The sequence below is a fragment of the Pimephales promelas genome, chromosome 8 (genome assembly GCF_988280905.1).
Source record: "Pimephales promelas chromosome 8, fPimPro1.hap1.1, whole genome shotgun sequence".
In the NCBI taxonomy this organism is placed as follows: Eukaryota; Metazoa; Chordata; class Actinopteri; order Cypriniformes; family Leuciscidae; genus Pimephales; species Pimephales promelas.
The window spans coordinates 24,552,082-24,565,086 of NC_142776.1; positions in this window are offsets into that span (position 1 = coordinate 24,552,082).

Sequence of the window (13,005 nt, forward strand, 5' to 3'; positions counted from 1 at the left end):
CAGAGTTTTGGGAAGATTGGAGAAACTTAATTTTTCGCCCGAAAAAAAAAAACGTAAGGGGTACCACTGTCGTTTTTTTTTCGGGCCGAATTTTTGAGTTTCGATATCTCAGCTCTGGAAGGGGCTAGAGCCTCCATTTTTGCACTCAGGTCTAAGTCTCATGGCCCTCTATCAGAATCCAGAGTTTTGGGAAGATTGGAGAAACTTAATTTTTCACCGAAAAAAAAAAAACGTAAGGGGTACCACTGTCGTTTTTTTTTTCGGGCCGAATTTTTGAGTTTCGATATCTCAGCTCTGGAAGGGGCTAGAGCCTCCATTTTTGCACTCAGGTCTAAGTCTCATGGCCCTCTATCAGAATCCAGAGTTTTGGGAAGATTGGAGAAACTTAATTTTTCGCCCGAAAAAAAAAACGTAAGGGGTACCACTGTCGTTTTTTTTTTCGGGCCGAATTTTTGAGTTTCGATATTTCAGCTCTGGAAGGGGCTAGAGCCTCCATTTTTGCACTCAGGTCTAAGTCTCATGGCCCTCTATCAGAATCCAGAGTTTTGGGAAGATTGGAGAAACTTAATTTTTCACCCGAAAAAAAAAAACGTAAGGGGTACCACTGTCGTTTTTTTTTCGGGCCGAATTTTTGAGTTTCGATATCTCAGCTCTGGAAGGGGCTAGAGCCTCCATTTTTGCACTCAGGTCTAAGTCTCATGGCCCTCTATCAGAATCCAGAGTTTTGGGAAGATTGGAGAAACTTAATTTTTCACCGAAAAAAAAAAAACGTAAGGGGTACCACTGTCGTTTTTTTTTCGGGCCGAATTTTTGAGTTTCGATATCTCAGCTCTGGAAGGGGCTAGAGCCTCCATTTTTGCACTCAGGTCTAAGTCTCATGGCCCTCTATCAGAATCCAGAGTTTTGGGAAGATTGGAGAAACTTAATTTTTCACCGAAAAAAAAAAAAACGTAAGGGGTACCACTGTCGTTTTTTTTTCGGGCCGAATTTTTGAGTTTCGATATCTCAGCTCTGGAAGGGGCTAGAGCCTCAATTTTTGCACTCAGGTCTAAGTCTCATGGCCCTCTATCAGAATCCAGAGTTTTGGGAAGATTGGAGAAACTTAATTTTTCACCAAAAAAAAAAAAAACGTAAGGGGTACCACTGTCGTTTTTTTTTCGGGCCGAATTTTTGAGTTTCGATATCTCAGCTCTGGAAGGGGCTAGAGCCTCCATTTTTGCACTCAGGTCTAACTCTTATGGCCCTCTATCAGAATCCAGAGTTTTGGGAAGATTGGAGAAACTTAATTTTTCACCGGAAAAAAAAAAAACGTAAGGGGTACCACTGTCGTTTTTTTGTTCGGGCCGAATTTTTGAGTTTCGATATCTCAGCTCTGGAAGGGGCTAGAGCCTCCATTTTGCACTCAGGTCTAAGTCTCATGGCCCTCTATCAGAATCCAGAGTTTTGGGAAGATTGGAGAAACTTAATTTTTCGCCCGAAAAAAAAAAAGCGTAAGGGGTACCAGTGTCGTTTTTTTTTCGGGCCGAATTTTTGAGTTTCGATATCTCAGCTCTGGAAGGGGCTAGAGCCTCCATTTTGCACTCAGGTCTAAGTCTCATGGCCCTCTATCAGAATCCAGAGTTTTGGGAAGATTGGAGAAACTTAATTTTTCACCGGAAAAAAAAAAAACGTAAGGGGTACCACTGTCGTTTTTTTGTTCGGGCCGAATTTTTGAGTTTCGATATCTCAGCTCTGGAAGGGGCTAGAGCCTCCATTTTGCACTCAGGTCTAAGTCTCATGGCCCTCTATCAGAATCCAGAGTTTTGGGAAGATTGGAGAAACTTAATTTTTCACCCGAAAAAAAAAAACGTAAGGGGTACCACTGTCGTTTTTTTGTTCGGGCCGAATTTTTGAGTTTCGATATCTCAGCTCTGGAAGGGGCTAGAGCCTCCATTTTGCACTCAGGTCTAAGTCTCATGGCCCTCTATCAGAATCCAGAGTTTTGGGAAGATTTGAGAAACTTAATTTTTCGCCCGAAAAAAAAAAAGCGTAAGGGGTACCACTGTCGTTTTTTTTTTTTTTGGGGCCGAATTTTTGAGTTTCGATATCTCAGCTCTGGAAGGGGCTAGAGCCTCCATTTTTGTACTCAGGTCTAAGTCTCATGGCCCTCTATCAGAATCCAGAGTTTTCACCCGAAAAAAAAAAAACGTAAGGGGTACCACTGTCGTTTTTTTTTCGGGCCGAATTTTTGAGTATCGATATCTCAGCTCTGGAAGGGGCTAGAGCCTCCATTTTTGCACTCAGGTCTAAGTCTCAAGGCCCTCTATCAGAATCCAGAGTTTTGGGAAGATTGGAGAAACTTAATTTTTCGCCCGAAAAAAAAAAACGTTAGGGGTACCACTGTCGTTTTTTTTTTTCGGCCGAATTTTTGAGTTTCGATATCTCAGCTCTGGAAGGGGCTAGAGCCTCAATTTTTGCACTCAGGTCTAAGTCTCATGGCCCTCTATCAGAATCATGAGTTTTGGGAAGATTGGAGAAACTTAATTTTTCACCCGAAAAAAAAAAAACGTAAGGGGTACCACTGTCGTTTTTTTTTCGGGCCGAATTTTTGAGTTTCGATATCTCAGCTCTGGAAGGGGCTAGAGCCTCCATTTTTGCACTCAGGTCTAAGTCTCATGGCCCTCTATCAGAATCCAGAGTTTTGGGAAGATTGGAGAAACTTAATTTTTCACCCGAAAAAAAAAAACGTAAGGGGTACCACTGTCGTTTTTTTTTCGGGCCGAATTTTTGAGTTTCGATATCTCAGCTCTGGAAGGGGCTAGAGCCTCCATTTTTGCACTCAGGTCTAAGTCTCATGGCCCTCTATCAGAATCCAGAGTTTTGGGAAGATTGGAGAAACTTAATTTTTCGCCCGAAAAAAAAAAACATAAGGGGTACCACTGTCGTTTTTTTTTCGGGCCGAATTTTTGAGTTTCGATTTCTCAGATCTGGAAGGGGCTAGAGCCTCCATTTTTGCACTCAGGTCTAAGTCTCATGGCCCTCTATCAGAATCCAGAGTTTTGGTAAGATTGGAGAAACTTAATTTTTCGCCCGAAAAAAAAAAAACGTAAGGGGTACCACTGTCGTTTTTTTTTTCGGGCCGAATTTTTGAGTTTCGATATCTCAGCTCTGGAAGGGGCTAGAGCCTCCATTTTTGCACTCAGGTCTAAGTCTCATGGCCATCTATCAGAATCCAGAGTTTTGGGAAGATTGGAGAAACTTAATTTTTCACCCGAAAAAAAAAAACGTAAGGGGTACCACTGTCGTTTTTTTTTTCGGGCCGAATTTTTGAGTTTCGATATCTCAGCTCTGGAAGGGGCGAGAGCCTCCATTTTTGCACTCAGGTCTAAGTCTCATGGCCCTCTATCAGAATCCAGAGTTTTGGGAAGATTGGAGAAACTTAATTTTTCGCCCGAAAAAAAAAAACATAAGGGGTACCACTGTCGTTTTTTTTTTCGGCCGAATTTTTGAGTTTCGATATCTCAGCTCTGGAAGGGGCTAGAGCCTCCATTTTTGCACTCAGGTCTAAGTCTCATGGCCCTCTATCAGAATCCAGAGTTTTGGGAAGATTGGAGAAACTTAATTTTTCACCCGAAAAAAAAAACGTAAGGGGTACCACTGTCGTTTTTTTTTCGGGCCGAATTTTTGAGTTTCGATATCTCAGCTCTGGAAGGGGCGAGAGCCTCCATTTTTGCACTCAGGTCTAAGTCTCATGGCCCTCTATCAGAATCCAGAGTTTTGGGAAGATTGGAGAAACTTAATTTTTCGCCCGAAAAAAACAAACATAAGGGGTACCACTGTCGTTTTTTTTTTCGGCCGAATTTTTGAGTTTCGATATCTCAGCTCTGGAAGGGGCTAGAGCTCTCCATTTTTGCACTCAGGTCTAAGTCTCATGGCCCTCTATCAGAATCCAGAGTTTTGGGAAGATTGGAGAAACTTAATTTTTCACCCGAAAAAAAAAAACGTAAGGGGTACCACTGTCGTTTTTTTTTCGGGCCGAATTTTTGAGTTTCGATTTCTCAGCTCTGGAAGGGGCTAGAGTCTCAATTTTTGCACTCAGGTCTAAGTCTCATGGCCCTCTATCAGAATCCAGAGTTTTGGTAAGATTGGAGGAACTTAATTTTTCGCCCAAAAAAAAAACAAAAACGTAAGGGGTACCACTGTCGTTTTTTTTTTCGGGCCGAATTTTTGAGTTTCGATATCTCAGCTCTGGAAGGGGCTAGAGCCTCCATTTTTGCACTCAGGTCTAAGTCTCATGGCCATCTATCAGAATCCAGAGTTTTGGGAAGATTGGAGAAACTTAATTTTTCACCCGAAAAAAAAAAACGTAAGGGGTACCACTGTCGTTTTTTTTTCGGGCCGAATTTTTGAGTTTCGATATCTCAGCTCTGGAAGGGGCTAGAGCCTCCATTTTTGCACTCAGGTCTAAGTCTCATGGCCCTCTATCAGAATCCAGAGTTTTGGGAAGATTGGAGAAACTTAATTTTTCACCCGAAAAAAAAAAACATAAGTGGTACCACTGTCGTTTTTTTTTTCGGCCGAATTTTTGAGTTTCGATATCTCAGGTCTGGAAGGGGCTAGAGCCTCCATTTTTGCACTCAGGTCTAAGTCTCATGGCCCTCTATCAGAATCCAGAGTTTTGGGAAGATTGGAGAAACTTAATTTTTCACCCGAAAAAAAAAACGTAAGGGGTACCACTGTCGTTTTTTTTTCGGGCCGAATTTTTGAGTTTCGATTTCTCAGATCTGGAAGGGGCTAGAGCCTCCATTTTTGCACTCAGGTCTAAGTCTCATGGCCCTCTATCAGAATCCAGAGTTTTGGTAAGATTGGAGAAACTTAATTTTTCGCCCGAAAAAAAAAACAAAAAACGTAAGGGGTACCACTGTCGTTTTTTTTTTCGGGCCGAATTTTTGAGTTTCGATATCTCAGCTCTGGAAGGGGCTAGAGCCTCCATTTTTGCACTCAGGTCTAAGTCTCATGGCCATCTATCAGAATCCAGAGTTTTGGGAAGATTGGAGAAACTTAATTTTTCACCCGAAAAAAAAAAAACGTAAGGGGTACCACTGTCGTTTTTTTTTCGGGCCGAATTTTTGAGTTTCGATATCTCAGCTCTGGAAGGGGCGAGAGCCTCCATTTTTGCACTCAGGTCTAAGTCTCATGGCCCTCTATCAGAATCCAGAGTTTTGGGAAGATTGGAGAAACTTAATTTTTCGCCCGAAAAAAAAAAACATAAGGGGTACCACTGTCGTTTTTTTTTTCGGCCGAATTTTTGAGTTTCGATATCTCAGCTCTGGAAGGGACTAGAGCCTCCATTTTTGCACTCAGGTCTAAGTCTCATGGCCCTCTATCAGAATCCAGAGTTTTGGGAAGATTGGAGAAACTTAATTTTTCACCCGAAAAAAAAAAACGTAAGGGGTACCACTGTCGTTTTTTTTTTTCGGGCCGAATTTTTGAGTTTCGATTTCTCAGCTCTGGAAGGGGCTAGAGCCTCAATTTTTGCACTCAGGTCTAAGTCTCATGGCCCTCTATCAGAATCCAGAGTTTTGGGAAGATTGGAGAAACTTAATTTTTCGCCCGAAAAAAAAAAAACGTAAGGGGTACCACTGTCGTTTTTTTTTTTCGGGCCGAATTTTTGAGTTTCGATTTCTCAGCTCTGGAAGGGGCTAGAGCAGGGGTCCTTAACTAAATTGGCAAGAGGTCCACTAACCCAATGAGCCCAGTAAACGAGGGTCCGGACATGCAAAAACACCCGGCAAAATAAGTTCTTTCATTTTATTAAATTGTAACCATGTCAACAAATTGACAAAATCTTTGACAATAAAATCTTTATCTTTAAATGTATTCAACTGATTTTGTTGAAATTCATTCAAGTATTATTTCATTTTAGTGCAAATATTCAAACGTCAAACTTTTCATCATAAATAACAGCAACAGGAAGCATAATTTTTATTGGCAGATAATTTTCATTGAAAGTTGTGTGTCTTGTCTCGAAATTCCGCTTGATGTTTCCACTTATAACAACAGCAACAGACTCCGAACAAATAAGACACATGGGCCTCGTAGAGCTGTAAAAATGAACGCGTACACTTCAGTCCACTCATCTCGAAAGATGCGGTTTTCAGAGTCCACTTTTCTCATTTGACAAAGCCATAATAATCAATTCACAAATATCATAGTAATGTGTGTACAAGCCAAAGTTTGTGATCTCTCCAGAACCCGGCTCTTGCAAAGGACCTGACACACATAGCTGCCCGCGCGCACGCCTGTTCAAAAATTACTTTCGGTAAAAAATAATTTTATTTTTTTTCATAAACTTTTTAATAAAAATGTTTAGAGGTCCGGATAAAAAGGTATTGGGGTCCGGACCTGGACCCCGGTCCGCCAGTTGGGGACCCCTGGGCTAGAGCCTCCATTTTTGCACTCAGGTCTAAGTCTCATGGCCCTCTATCAGAATCCAGAGTTTTGGGAAGATTGGAGAAACTTAATTTTTCGCCCGAAAAAAAAAACATAAGGGGTACCACTGTCGTTTTTTTTTTCGGCCGAATTTTTGAGTTTCGATATCTCAGCTCTGGAAGGGGCTAGAGCCTCCATTTTTGCACTCAGGTCTAAGTCTCATGGCCCTCTATCAGAATCCAGAGTTTTGGGAAGATTGGAGAAACTTAATTTTTCACCCGAAAAAAAAAAACGTAAGGGGTACCACTGTCGTTTTTTTTTCGGGCCGAATTTTTGAGTTTCGATTTCTCAGCTCTGGAAGGGGCTAGAGCCTCAATTTTTGCACTCAGGTCTAAGTCTCATGGCCCTCTATCAGAATCCAGAGTTTTGGTAAGATTGGAGAAACTTAATTTTTCGCCCGAAAAAAAAACAAAAACGTAAGGGGTACCACTGTCGTTTTTTTTTTCGGGCCGAATTTTTGAGTTTCGATATCTCAGCTCTGGAAGGGGCTAGAGCCTCCATTTTTGCACTCAGGTCTAAGTCTCATGGCCATCTATCAGAATCCAGAGTTTTGGGAAGATTGGAGAAACTTAATTTTTCACCCGAAAAAAAAAAACGTAAGGGGTACCACTGTCGTTTTTTTTTCGGGCCGAATTTTTGAGTTTCGATATCTCAGCTCTGGAAGGGGCGAGAGCCTCCATTTTTGCACTCAGGTCTAAGTCTCATGGCCCTCTATCAGAATCCAGAGTTTTGGGAAGATTGGAGAAACTTAATTTTTCACCCGAAAAAAAAAAACATAAGGGGTACCACTGTCGTTTTTTTTTTCGGCCGAATTTTTGAGTTTCGATATCTCAGGTCTGGAAGGGGCTAGAGCCTCCATTTTTGCACTCAGGTCTAAGTCTCATGGCCCTCTATCAGAATCCAGAGTTTTGGGAAGATTGGAGAAACTTAATTTTTCACCCGAAAAAAAAAACGTAAGGGGTACCACTGTCGTTTTTTTTTCGGGCCGAATTTTTGAGTTTCGAATTCTCAGATCTGGAAGGGGCTAGAGCCTCCATTTTTGCACTCAGGTCTAAGTCTCATGGCCCTCTATCAGAATCCAGAGTTTTGGTAAGATTGGAGAAACTTAATTTTTCGCCCGAAAAAAAAAAAAAAACGTAAGGGGTACCACTGTCGTTTTTTTTTTCGGGCCGAATTTTTGAGTTTCGATATCTCAGCTCTGGAAGGGGCTAGAGCCTCCATTTTTGCACTCAGGTCTAAGTCTCATGGCCATCTATCAGAATCCAGAGTTTTGGGAAGATTGGAGAAACTTAATTTTTCACCCGAAAAAAAAAAACGTAAGGGGTACCACTGTCGTTTTTTTTTCGGGCCGAATTTTTGAGTTTCGATATCTCAGCTCTGGAAGGGGCGAGAGCCTCCATTTTTGCACTCAGGTCTAAGTCTCATGGCCCTCTATCAGAATCCAGAGTTTTGGGAAGATTGGAGAAACTTAATTTTTCACCCGAAAAAAAAAACGTAAGGGGTACCAGTGTCGTTTTTTTTTCGGGCCGAATTTTTGAGTTTCGATATCTCAGCTCTGGAAGGGGCTAGAGCCTCCATTTTTGCACTCAGGTCTAAGTCTCATGGCCCTCTATCAGAATCCAGAGTTTTGGGAAGATTGGAGAAACTTAATTTTTCGCCCGAAAAAAAAAACGTAAGGGGTACCACTGTCGTTTTTTTTTTCAGGCCGAATTTTTGAGTTTCGATATCTCAGCTCTGGAAGGGGCTAGAGCCTCAATTTTTGCACTCAGGTCTAAGTCTCATTGCCCTCTATCAGAATCCAGAGTTTTGGGAAGATTGGAGAAACTTAATTTTTCACCGAAAAAAAAAAAACGTAAGGGGTACCACTGTCGTTTTTTTTTCGGGCCGAATTTTTGAGTTTCGATATCTCAGCTCTGGAAGGGGCTAGAGCCTCCATTTTTGCACTCAGGTCTAAGTCTCATGGCCCTCTATCAGAATCCAGAGTTTTGGGAAGATTCGAGAAACTTAATTTTTCGCCCGAAAAAAAAGAACTTAAGGGGTACCACTGTCGTTTTTTTTTTCGGGCCGAATTTTTAAGTTTCGATATCTCAGCTCTGGAAGGGGCTAGAGCCTCCATTTTTGCACTCAGGTCTAAGTCTCATGGCCCTCTATCAGAATCCAGAGTTTTGGGAAGATTGGAGAAACTTAATTTTTCGCCCGAAAAAAAAAAACGTAAGGGGTACCACTGTCGTTTTTTTTTTTCGGGCCGAATTTTTGAGTTTCGATATCTCAGCTCTGGAAGGGGCTAGAGCCTCCATTTTTGCACTCAGGTCTAAGTCTCATGGCCCTCTATCAGAATCCAGAGTTTTGGGAAGATTGGAGAAACTTAATTTTTAACCCGGAAAAAAAAACGTAAGGGGTACCACTGTCGTTTTTTTTTCGGGCCGAATTTTTGAGTTTCGATATCTCAGCTCTGGAAGGGGCTAGAGCCTCCATTTTTGCACTCAGGTCTAAGTCTCATGGCCCTCTATCAGAATCCAGAGTTTTGGGAAGATTGGAGAAACTTAATTTTTCGCCCGAAAAAAAAAAACCTAAGGGGTACCACTGTCGTTTTTTTTTTCGGGCCGAATTTTTGAGTTTCGATATTTCAGCTCTGGAAGGGGCTAGAGCCTCCATTTTTGCACTCAGGTCTAAGTCTCATGGCCCTCTATCAGAATCCAGAGTTTTGGGAAGATTGGAGAAACTTAATTTTTCACCGAAAAAAAAAAACGTAAGGGGTACCACTGTCGTTTTTTTTTCGGGCCGAATTTTTGAGTTTCGATATCTCAGCTCTGGAAGGGGCTAGAGCCTCCATTTTTGCACTCAGGTCTAAGTCTCATGGCCCTCTATCAGAATCCAGAGTTTTGGGAAGATTGGAGAAACTTAATTTTTCACCGAAAAAAAAAAAACGTAAGGGGTACCACTGTCGTTTTTTTTTCGGGCCGAATTTTTGAGTTTCGATATCTCAGCTCTGGAAGGGGCTAGAGCCTCAATTTTTGCACTCAGGTCTAAGTCTCATGGCCCTCTATCAGAATCCAGAGTTTTGGGAAGATTGGAGAAACTTAATTTTTCACCGAAAAAAAAAAAAACGTAAGGGGTACCACTGTCGTTTTTTTTTCGGGCCGAATTTTTGAGTTTCGATATCTCAGCTCTGGAAGGGGCTAGAGCCTCCATTTTTGCACTCAGGTCTAACTCTTATGGCCCTCTATCAGAATCCAGAGTTTTGGGAAGATTGGAGAAACTTAATTTTTCACCGGAAAAAAAAAAAACGTAAGGGGTACCACTGTCGTTTTTTTGTTCGGGCCGAATTTTTGAGTTTCGATATCTCAGCTCTGGAAGGGGCTAGAGCCTCCATTTTGCACTCAGGTCTAAGTCTCATGGCCCTCTATCAGAATCCAGAGTTTTGGGAAGATTGGAGAAACTTAATTTTTCGCCCGAAAAAAAAAAGCGTAAGGGGTACCAGTGTCGTTTTTTTTTCGGGCCGAATTTTTGAGTTTCGATATCTCAGCTCTGGAAGGGGCTAGAGCCTCCATTTTGCACTCAGGTCTAAGTCTCATGGCCCTCTATCAGAATCCAGAGTTTTGGGAAGATTGGAGAAACTTAATTTTTCACCGGAAAAAAAAAAAACGTAAGGGGTACCACTGTCGTTTTTTTGTTCGGGCCGAATTTTTGAGTTTCGATATCTCAGCTCTGGAAGGGGCTAGAGCCTCCATTTTGCACTCAGGTCTAAGTCTCATGGCCCTCTATCAGAATCCAGAGTTTTGGGAAGATTGGAGAAACTTAATTTTTCACCCGAAAAAAAAAAACGTAAGGGGTACCACTGTCGTTTTTTTGTTCGGGCCGAATTTTTGAGTTTCGATATCTCAGCTCTGGAAGGGGCTAGAGCCTCCATTTTTGTACTCAGGTCTAAGTCTCATGGCCCTCTATCAGAATCCAGAGTTTTCACCCGAAAAAAAAAAAACGTAAGGGGTACCACTGTCGTTTTTTTTTCGGGCCGAATTTTTGAGTATCGATATCTCAGCTCTGGAAGGGGCTAGAGCCTCCATTTTTGCACTCAGGTCTAAGTCTCAAGGCCCTCTATCAGAATCCAGAGTTTTGGGAAGATTGGAGAAACTTAATTTTTCGCCCGAAAAAAAAAAACGTTAGGGGTACCACTGTCGTTTTTTTTTTCGGCCGAATTTTTGAGTTTCGATATCTCAGCTCTGGAAGGGGCTAGAGCCTCAATTTTTGCACTCAGGTCTAAGTCTCATGGCCCTCTATCAGAATCATGAGTTTTGGGAAGATTGGAGAAACTTAATTTTTCACCCGAAAAAAAAAAAACGTAAGGGGTACCACTGTCGTTTTTTTTTCGGGCCGAATTTTTGAGTTTCGATATCTCAGCTCTGGAAGGGGCTAGAGCCTCCATTTTTGCACTCAGGTCTAAGTCTCATGGCCCTCTATCAGAATCCAGAGTTTTGGGAAGATTGGAGAAACTTAATTTTTCACCCGAAAAAAAAAAACGTAAGGGGTACCACTGTCGTTTTTTTTTCGGGCCGAATTTTTGAGTTTCGATATCTCAGCTCTGGAAGGGGCTAGAGCCTCCATTTTTGCACTCAGGTCTAAGTCTCATGGCCCTCTATCAGAATCCAGAGTTTTGGGAAGATTGGAGAAATTTAATTTTTCGCCCGAAAAAAAAAAACATAAGGGGTACCACTGTCGTTTTTTTTTCGGGCCGAATTTTTGAGTTTCGATTTCTCAGATCTGGAAGGGGCTAGAGCCTCCATTTTTGCACTCAGGTCTAAGTCTCATGGCCCTCTATCAGAATCCAGAGTTTTGGTAAGATTGGAGAAACTTAATTTTTCGCCCGAAAAAAAAAAAAAGTAAGGGGTACCACTGTCGTTTTTTTTTTCGGGCCGAATTTTTGAGTTTCGATATCTCAGCTCTGGAAGGGGCTAGAGCCTCCATTTTTGCACTCAGGTCTAAGTCTCATGGCCATCTATCAGAATCCAGAGTTTTGGGAAGATTGGAGAAACTTAATTTTTCACCCGAAAAAAAAAAACGTAAGGGGTACCACTGTCGTTTTTTTTTTCGGGCCGAATTTTTGAGTTTCGATATCTCAGCTCTGGAAGGGGCGAGAGCCTCCATTTTTGCACTCAGGTCTAAGTCTCATGGCCCTCTATCAGAATCCAGAGTTTTGGGAAGATTGGAGAAACTTAATTTTTCGCCCGAAAAAAAAAAACATAAGGGGTACCACTGTCGTTTTTTTTTTCGGCCGAATTTTTGAGTTTCGATATCTCAGCTCTGGAAGGGGCTAGAGCCTCCATTTTTGCACTCAGGTCTAAGTCTCATGGCCCTCTATCAGAATCCAGAGTTTTGGGAAGATTGGAGAAACTTAATTTTTCACCCGAAAAAAAAAAACGTAAGGGGTACCACTGTCGTTTTTTTTTCGGGCCGAATTTTTGAGTTTCGATATCTCAGCTCTGGAAGGGGCGAGAGCCTCCATTTTTGCACTCAGGTCTAAGTCTCATGGCCCTCTATCAGAATCCAGAGTTTTGGGAAGATTGGAGAAACTTAATTTTTCGCCCGAAAAAAACAAACATAAGGGGTACCACTGTCGTTTTTTTTTTCGGCCGAATTTTTGAGTTTCGATATCTCAGCTCTGGAAGGGGCTAGAGCTCTCCATTTTTGCACTCAGGTCTAAGTCTCATGGCCCTCTATCAGAATCCAGAGTTTTGGGAAGATTGGAGAAACTTAATTTTTCACCCGAAAAAAAAAAACGTAAGGGGTACCACTGTCGTTTTTTTTTCGGGCCGAATTTTTGAGTTTCGATTTCTCAGCTCTGGAAGGGGCTAGAGTCTCAATTTTTGCACTCAGGTCTAAGTCTCATGGCCCTCTATCAGAATCCAGAGTTTTGGTAAGATTGGAGGAACTTAATTTTTCGCCCAAAAAAAAAACAAAAACGTAAGGGGTACCACTGTCGTTTTTTTTTCGGGCCGAATTTTTGAGTTTCGATATCTCAGCTCTGGAAGGGGCTAGAGCCTCCATTTTTGCACTCAGGTCTAAGTCTCATGGCCCTCTATCAGAATCCAGAGTTTTGGGAAGATTGGAGAAACTTAATTTTTCACCCGAAAAAAAAAACATAAGTGGTACCACTGTCGTTTTTTTTTTCGGCCGAATTTTTGAGTTTCGATATCTCAGGTCTGGAAGGGGCTAGAGCCTCCATTTTTGCACTCAGGTCTAAGTCTCATGGCCCTCTATCAGAATCCAGAGTTTTGGGAAGATTGGAGAAACTTAATTTTTCACCCGAAAAAAAAAAAACGTAAGGGGTACCACTGTCGTTTTTTTTTCGGGCCGAATTCTTGAGTTTCGATATCTCAGCTCTGGAAGGGGCTAGAGCCTCCATTTTTGCACTCAGGTCTAAGTCTCATGGCCCTCTATCAGAATCCAGAGTTTTGGGAAGATTGGAGAAACTTAATTTTTCACCCGAAAAAAAAAAACGTAAGGGGTACCACTGTCGTTTTTTTTTTTCGGGCCGAA